Source organism: Pinus tabuliformis, chromosome 8 (assembly GCF_031772625.1).
Source record: "Pinus tabuliformis cultivar Carrire ecotype Pingquan chromosome 8, CPIR1, whole genome shotgun sequence".
Lineage (NCBI taxonomy): Eukaryota > Viridiplantae > Streptophyta > Pinopsida > Pinales > Pinaceae > Pinus > Pinus tabuliformis.
In genome coordinates, this window is record NC_142294.1 from 1,456,686,443 (window position 1) to 1,456,695,865 (window position 9,423).

At 34.4% G+C, this 9,423-nt stretch overlaps 1 long non-coding RNA gene across 1 annotated transcript; it reads right to left on the reverse strand.

Moving 5' to 3' along the window:
• Nucleotides 1-355: 355 nt before the first annotated feature.
• On the reverse strand, nucleotides 356-4,104 carry LOC149241259 (uncharacterized). The gene is made up of 2 exons (XR_016245605.1): nucleotides 3,559-4,104; nucleotides 356-941 (listed from the first exon to the last, which is right to left on the reverse strand). It is a non-coding gene; the product is annotated as an uncharacterized LOC149241259 (long non-coding RNA).
• Nucleotides 4,105-9,423: the final 5,319 nt, after the last annotated feature.

Consider the following 9,423-nt stretch of genomic DNA (forward strand, 5'->3'; position numbering starts at 1 on the left):
TTAGGCTAAAGGCTTATCTGAACAGATAATAAACAAAAATTGCATAATATTTCACAATATTTCACTGGGGTAATAAAAAAATATTTCATATCCATGTGGAATTAATTAAGTAAAAGATTTATATACACTTTCAAATAATAGGGAACATTTTGAATACACAAATATGGGATTATACAATGATGAATCTAATGTGGAAAGTTATATGTTCATTTCTGAAAGAGAAAGTGAACATGCATAAGAAACAAAGATGGAATGTTGCTTATAATTCCCAACTATTAGAAAAGAGTTACTGCTCTTATCGTATTAATGTACCTGCAATCCAGGTTGTTTATGTGAAGAATACAATATGACTCATAGAGGCAAATGAATATGTAACTATCTACATAATACTGAAAACACATCTATTCATCTGCACAACACCCTGTACAGACATTTTTAATCTTCTGGTGACCTAATTTACAGACCCCATCAATGAAATACAATAATACTATTCATGCTTTCTAGACGAGGAATCAATCTCATCTAAACAAAAGGCAGAATGCATAATACTAGCATATTTTTCCAAATGAAGATCGATCTCATCTAAACAAATAGACAGGAAAGAATGGCACTTGTCTTGGTGTGATAGTATGAACAAATATATGTGTGTTTCAAAAGAAAGGTCTCATACATTCATTGATTTGTCCTACTTGGGGGAATGAGGAGGTGAAGGACCTGAAGGTGAAACGCCTGGAGGAGGTATTGGTACTCCAAATACTTGTGGTTGTGTTCGGATATCTTGACGACCCCTCGCTCTGCCAAGAAAGTAACAGCACACACAAATGGCAATAACAAGAATGACAAATGGGATGGAGATCACCAAAGTGAAAGCCATAAAGAAGATGCAGCTGAGAAAAACTTGAATATATAATTGTATCTCGTTTACGAGTGTTCTCCCTTCCCTACACAATCCAACAAGATTAATAAGACCTTACTGCAAAAAACTGCTAGCATATTTATCCCAATCAATGAACATAAAACATGATCCTCTCCAATCAGCCAATAATATTGTGAAAAGATTATTCCCATGAACAACCATATTCCCTAGAAAGGCAAGAAACTATTCAAACGAAAACCCAATAATCTTGCACACATACAATTTCTTCCTTCCATAAGACTCTACATTTTTCCTTTTTTTTTTTTTCGCTTCATATTTTTAAACATGATCTATTCCATTCAGCGAATGAAAAAATTCCTGCAAGAACCTTACATCATACAATTCCTTTATTCATGTTTTTATGAGGCAAAGGAGGTCCAGATTAAGATACAAGGCCATTTTACAGCTATTTCTTGTCACAACTCTACTGAAGGGCAGTCGTGAGCATTTCAAATCTGTCTAGAGTGCCTAACCAGATATCTACTCACCACTTCTTGTGGTGACAGGGATTACCAGAATGCCTGAAGATTTACCCAAATAAGGGGTAACTAAGATTCATGAATTCTCCATTCTAGAATCCATAGTTATTCAACAACATCTCATTAGATTCACTTAAGAAATGGCTGTGAAAAGCTAGATGTATGAATAGAATAAGGTAAGGGGAATGCTCTTTTCATGTAATTATGGCAGCTTGTAGTCTTTGAATGGATGACAACTGAATCCCCTTCAGCAATATAACTATCAGATCCCCCTTCCTCTCCCCCTCCCCCCTAAAAAAAAGAGTGTAAGAGTTGGACTTGGACTTCATGGAAACTCAAAAGTTTAGCAAATATTTGGCAACAGGTCAACAGAGGCTTGCCTAGAGCGTAAGAGTTGGACTTGGACTTGGCAAAAGCTTAGAAAAAGTTGAGCAAAAACTCGGCAACATAGGTCAACAGAGGCTTTCCCGGTTGGTAAAAGTAAGGTGTCGTTATGCCCCACTAGGTTTCAAGTGTCCATGGCAACGTCTTTCCTCCTTGGGTACCTTGTATTTGTGTTTGAGGTTGGATTCAGGTGCAAGTCTTGGGCAACTTTGGTGGAATACGTAACCCCTCACGAGTCACTGGCAGCTTCTTAGATAAAAAAATCCCAATTCGAATGTTACAAGCTAGCTACAACAATTGCAATACTCCCAGATTTGGAAGGGAGAACTTGCTGCACTGGGATAGAAGGAAACTGTTCACACATAACAATCAAAACGAAGAAACCTCTACCAAAGAAATCACTCGAAGGGAGAGCTTTTATTTTGGCATTTGTATTTAACACGATGAGTGTGTCCATTGCCCTGTGAGTTGAATAACCAGCATGTTAATTGTGGTCAAGGTCTGACTTGAATTTTTTTGTCGGTCCGTCTTGGTGTTGGTTAGTATGACTGGCTAAAACTTGAAACTTTGACCTCAAGGGTTGGATACATTTGAAAAGAACTCAGATCATTAGAATTTAAAAAAAAAAGAATAGATCAATGCCACACTTTACTTTGCCTGGAAAAAACTCACCAGAAAAACCACAACACAACATGAGTAGATTAACTCAAGAGTACTCAAACCACCTGGGTGTTTTCTCCCCAATTTACCCTGAGCAATTCAAACAGGGCTTTTAAAGAATAAATAAATACTATGATATATTTAATGAACAATAAATAAAATACTATGATATATTTAGTGAACACCCTCTCCGACAATGAAACCTGAAAAAGAAAATCCAGCAACAATCTTATATCCATGCAATTCCCTCCTCAAGGGAGCATACTTTTGTCCTTCGCTTTTATTCTTAGATTTTATTTAATAAACACAACCCTCCTTGATCAGGAAATTAGCATTTCAAAAAAACCCAGTAACAATACTAAATTCACATAATTCCTTTCCCTAACAATCCAAAATGTCTTCTTCTATTGATGAACAAGGAACAATCATCCTCAGAAAACCCATAACTGCCCCCAACAAGAGAATTACTGTTAGAAATACAAACTATTCATTGATCTCATCCAATCAATATACCGCTCTGATCACATCCTTTTCCAAGCCATAAAACCTTGATTTCTTTTAATCAAGAAGCACAAAAATTATGCACATCAATAAAAACATGGCACTATTGAACAATAAATTCCTACTATTCCTTAAAATTTAGTTCATACAGACTGAAAAATACACAGTTGACATGAATTCCTTTCCCTAACAAACCAAAATGTCTTCTTCTGTTGATGGACAAGGAACAATCATCCTCAGAAAACCCATAACTGCCCCCAACAAGAGAATTACTGTTAGAAATACAAACTATTCACTGATCTCATCCAATCAATATACCTCTTTGATCACATCCTTTTCCAAGTCATAAAACCTTGATTTCTTTTAATCAAGAAGCACATAAATTATGCACATCAATAAAAACATGGCACTATTGAACAACAAATTCCTACTATTCCTTAAAATTTCGTTCATACAGACCGAAAAATACACAGCTGACATGAAAAATGTCAAAACCCTCACATTGCATTCCCCTGATCCAAAGCAACAGTTGCATTGAATCTCTCTCTCACACATATGTTATGTATTTAGAAAAACACTGATATTTCATTTGAAAAAGGATGAAGCCTTTCAACTTACCTCTATAGCCCAGTCACTATTTCAGATGTCACAAAGATTATTTGTTTCAAACGGGCTTTAAGTATTATTTATGCTGAAACAGAGCCCTCTGCTATAGAAGATAGCCGATGAAATGGGGAAGGAAAGTCGTTGGGGATCCAAAGCAAGCAGCTTTACAAGTACAATTGGGAATTAGGGCAACATGTTTTGGGTACAACAAAGGATGGATTATGTATTGATTAGCAGGTGATGGATTAATGTAAGGCCCTGGAAGATTTCAATTTCTTCCCCCGCACTTCTAAAACCCTAAGGTTCTTCATAGGTATCCAAGAAGGCAGAGAAAACCAGGGGCATTTATTCCAGCGAAGCCATATAAGGTTTGGTAATCGCACCCTCCTCAAAAATCGCTCCACCAGATCACCTTTACTATCAAGAAGTTGCAACTTCTTCGTAGCTGTATTGTGGCAAAGCTTCTTCACGCAGTGCTGAAGCAGCTGGTGACTCCAACTTTTGTAGCATGATATTTGAGAGCTCTTGTCATCGCTATCTGGGTTATGAACACCAGCCACCCTAATTCCACGCACTTCCGTGGTTTCCTGTTTATTGGTGAAATACCTGTTTATTGGTGAAATACAAGGATAAGAAAATTTACAGACATTTATATCAAACAATTTATTACAAACATTTATATAAAAAAATTTATAAAGATTTGATTGTTGTGGGCACTTACGTATGAGAAATGCTCCAACAGATCATTAATGTTCTCTGTCCAACGCCAAATACGACGGGCCAATCCTGAAGCCTCTGCAATTTCTCTTCCCATATCTCCGCAATTTCTCTTCCCATATCTCTAAGCTAGCCAAGGTTTTCTTAACATCTGGCCCTCTGTGATTGATAAATACATCACAATAGAAGTTGCGATTGCTATGGGAATTACATGAGGTGAAGGCTGTCGTTGCAACCGCGGAGGACGAGGCGTCAATCGCTGAAACTGCAGGATGAAGATTGTGAGAACGAGGAGGCGAAATTTCAATTTCTATCCTGATTTCAGTTTTAGAAGGGTTTTGGGGGCATGAGGATATAGGGGATGCCATTACCAATGCCGATTCGACTATACAAACAGAAATTGGAGCTCGTATATTGAAACAACAATAAACTCCAAGAACTCTCTCGGAAGCTGGGTGCACAGATGTCAAGTGGAAAGTGAAACGTTTTTTAAGGTTTTTTAATGTTTTAAAACATTTTTTATTAAATCAGACGACTGATTTTTGTTCAATCATCTAACAAAAGATCTAACAGCTACGATTAGGACAGAAAGGCATTTGGGGGAGTTCATTTCAGAGGGAAATGCCTTACGGCGTAAATATAATGATTTGGTATAAGTGATCAATAATTATATGGCATAAGCAATTATTAACCATATAAATGTCTGAAGAATCTCCACATGTACACGGACTTCAATTGACTACATAACATAAATGTACTATTTGTTAACATATGTTTTTTTCCCTAATTTGTCTTATGATATAATGTGTAGATAGTTGTTGTCACGGGTGGTTGGGATGGTGCAATGTTGTCCTCCTCACTCGTGTTCGAAACATGCATACATGTTGGGTTGCGCTTTCGCAACGTTTGTAAGGATTGTTGGGATGGTGTCGGCTGACGCATCGTATGTTCGGATGTATCTAGATGTAATATTATCATGATGTATTATATAGCTCCTTCAAAGGGGATTTCACCTCTGAAAAAAGGTTTATGATATAAAATATGTGTAGATATAAAGTTTCAAACTGAATCTCAATCAAACTTAGTTGCTAATTTCTTTGGACCAAAAGTAAATAAAATCAATTTTTTTTTAACCAAATATCAACTAAATTAATATGAAAAAAATGATGTAATTTTAAAATCTTTTTAGATAAAATAGATATTGAATATTTGCTTCAATTTTATTTTTTCCTGGAAACACTTTGAACTTTCAAAAAAGTGATAACAATTTCAAATTGGTCAAATCTTAGTTTGCAGTTTCTATTTGGTGGGCATTTTTTAAAAAACTTAAATGAGTCTCCAATAAAAACTCACACTTTGGATGATAATATGAAAGATTAGACTCTTTGAAATCAATAGCATTTGATAGATTTTATTAGGAAATTGAAATATGAATTAAACAATTGAATTTGTATATTTAATGATATTTCTATATCTAATCTTTTTAAATAAAACATTTTCTCAAATTGTTTTCAAAAATTGTTCAAGGGACAAGTTTATAAAATTGAAAATCTAGAGATTGAAAAAATTGACATGATATATGAATTTTAAGAACTTGAATAATAGAAAAAATTGACATGATATATGAACTTTGAGAACCTAAATAGTTGAAAAAATTGACATGATATATGAACTTTTAAGACCTAAATAATAGGAAAAATTGACATGATATATGAACTTTAAGAACCTAAATAATGACTAGTGAAACAAAACGCTAAATGACTAACACCTCGCAGGTATAATAATATAACTAGAAAATAAGACAAACAAAACACTAACTTTTACTCTGAAATGAAGTTTCTTAACAATTATGTCTCATGACACCTAACTATTTTCTCAACAAATTGAATAAAATTAACTTTTACAAAAAAACATTATTGATTAAAAAATGTAACTAGAAAACAAGATCAAGTTTAAGCACCGGTACATGAAAGCTTCAATTACAAAACACTTACTCTTAACGGAAGTTTACTATTACAAGAACTCTGAATACACTTAATTTATCTCTACACAAACAAAGACTAAATCATAAATCCTAACTTTTAGAATGCCCCTAGTTTCTCTCAATACATTATAATCTCAAAAAATTTAAAAATGAAGTTTGAATGAACCTAGTATAATCTATATGTAGATCAAAACAAAAATAGTCGAATTGGGAATGCAACACATGGAGAATATCTAAGTTGTGGTTGCCCTTTTTGCTCAGTGGCCCGCAACATTGGAATAATCATATTAGCCAAGTAGTATTTACTGCAAAAGAAAATGAAATCTCAAAAAATAGCTTTAAGCCTTTAGCTTTTCCAATTTACTGACAAGTTTTAGCCTTTAAGAAACTCTCTCATAAATGCTGGGAAAAACTACTTGAACTAACATAACTTATTCAATATCTTACTGATAGAGCTATACAGAAAATGCGATGCTTGACAATGGCGGTTGGATTTAGTTATAGAGCAAGCTCGCCAAGCTTCCTAGCCTTGCAATTCATGGATGGATCTTGCGCTCCCCGTGAGCTGGGTGTGATAAAAACCTGCATGTAACACTAGATTTCACTGGAATCCTAAATGAATCCTGTGGCAAAATCACTTTTGTCCAAGATTTTGGAAAAAAAATATTCAAAAAAAATAATTTTATCACTGAAGAGAATCACCTGTGTCCAAGAGTTTGGCAAAAAATATTCAAAAATGTTTTTTTACAGGGAAAATCTTAAGAGAAGTGAAACTTTCCAGAAAGTGGTAAATAAACAAAATCACTTTTGTCTGGTTTTGGCCAAATAAATTTAAGAATAATATCTTAACAAGATTTTGGCAAAAAAATTCAAGAATAATAATTTTAGAGTGAAAATCGGAAGAGAGAAAACTTTATATTCCGCCCATGATTAATAATAGACAAATAATAGAAATAATAATCGAAAAAGGGAAAAAAATATAAAAGTCAAATAAAAAGGAAATAAAACTAAAAACAAAAAATTAGTAATTAATAGAAAATAAAATTAATAAACAAGGCCTTAACCAATTATCTTACAAATAAATAAATTTAAATAATAATAATAATAATAATAATAATATTGTTTATATTAACATATATACACTTATATATACATGTGTGTTTATATATATATATATATATATATATATATATATATAACATCCGTATCCAAAAAAAAAATTAAACACTAAATAAACGATATTGTGGTTAATGAAATTGGGAGTTTGCACTATCCATAAGGTTCACAATCTATTGAGCTGACTTAAGATGGACAATGTGGACACACAGTCCAGGTTGGACTCCACATAATACTTGTCACCGAATATGCAATTAATTTTCCTGCCTGGACTAGCCTCAGGCCAACCCACCTCATTAAGGCGGCAGAGCCCCGAGGTCCTCCTCTGTCATCACCATCCCTTCCATTGCTGACCACATAACCTGGCATTAGTGAATCTTAAATTCGGTCATTCAGAGGAGTCTGGAGCTTATTCATATTGCTCGATCTCCATTGTTGGACCTCGATCGATCTACAGTCTTGGTTAATTAGGGTTGGCAGAAAGAGTTAAGGTTTTCCTATTGCGAGGGAATGTTCATTTTCTCATGTTTCCTGCTCTATGGTTCTGATGGTGGAAGGATAACATGGTTCCTGATCTGTCATTTTGATCTGCCATGCTCGCATTCTTTATCCACCAGGTATTGTCAGTCCTTCGCACTAGCTTGAGCTTCTGATAGTCGTTATTTTTATGAGTCTATGTGTATGAGATGGGCGGTTAATGAGATTTCTCACTGCTGCCCTTACGCAGGTGTCTCTGCTACAAAATGGGCTCACCTTTCAGATGGAGTAGTTAGCTTGACATGGAAACAGGAGGTAAAGTTTCACCCTTTTCCTGGTTATGTTGAGCTTCTTCTCTCAGTGTAATTGCTAAGGATTCATGTGTCTTACAAGACTTTGTCGCAGCCCCAAGGAATGCAAATCTCAGTTCAGGTAAGGACCTTTACCTGTCATAATTTTTCAATTTGGAGTTTGCTAAATGAAAACAAGTTCTTATTTCATGATTCTCTGTACAGGTAATTATTTTGGTGATTCAGCCTCATCTTTGTGGCATGGATTTCTCAGGCACCAACATTCTAAGCATTTCTATATCATCTTTTCTCCAGGTGGGTTCAACTAAGAAACTCCTTTTGTGTTTGAGTTCTTAATAAGCATTCTCCTATGAACAAAGAGCTTTGGAAATGTATAATGATGGGATTAGGCCTTGCGGCGGGGATACTTTTGCTTAAGGGTTTTAGCTATCTAGTTTATTTGATTATGGTCGGCCAGTGCCTTACCATTGCAAAAGCTTAGATTTCGGCTTAGCTTTGGTGTTTCTATGAGAACTAGACTGTATATTGGCATATATAATGAAAATTCACTGCTATTTCCCAAACTGCTATAAAATTTTAGTTTATATATATTGTGATTGAGTTTTGTTTTCAAGGCTGAGCATGATTAATATTTTCACTTTCTGTGAATGATTTAAAGATTTTATGAAATAGGTCGTCGTTTTCAGTTTTGTATATGTTTATCATTGTGCTGAACTTGTTTGAATACTGTCTCTACTTTAATAGTTAAGGGTTTCGAAGCTTTCAATGAGCTTGGGTACCTGGCTCTTGGTGGGTTCTTGCAGAAATTGACTAAGGCTGATAACCTTAACCCTTCGGTAGAATATACATTCCCATGCTGTAATATAATTTGGGTTGACTATTTGAATGGGTTTCTTTATTATAAATGAACAGTGACTGACGATGGAATTTCTGGAAGTCTAATATTTTATACTTGGCAGATAATTTTAATATACGGTATAATGGTCAAAGATATGTTAGAGACCTGATGAGTGTACAAAGTTTAGACCAGAATATTGACTTCGTGCTTTAGGTTCTTTTCTGTTAGACTTAGGATTTCTCTGTAAGTACATTAGAATTCTTTCTGTAGACAATACAATCATGAAGGTAAAAATATTTGTTGTCTCCTATATGTTTGGGTTACTATGTGTCTCTGTTAGCAATATAACTTATTAAAAGATTACATTTCTGTTTTGTTTCCATAACAGAGTAATGCTAATACAACATTCTACCTTGTTAATCTTAATTTCTATC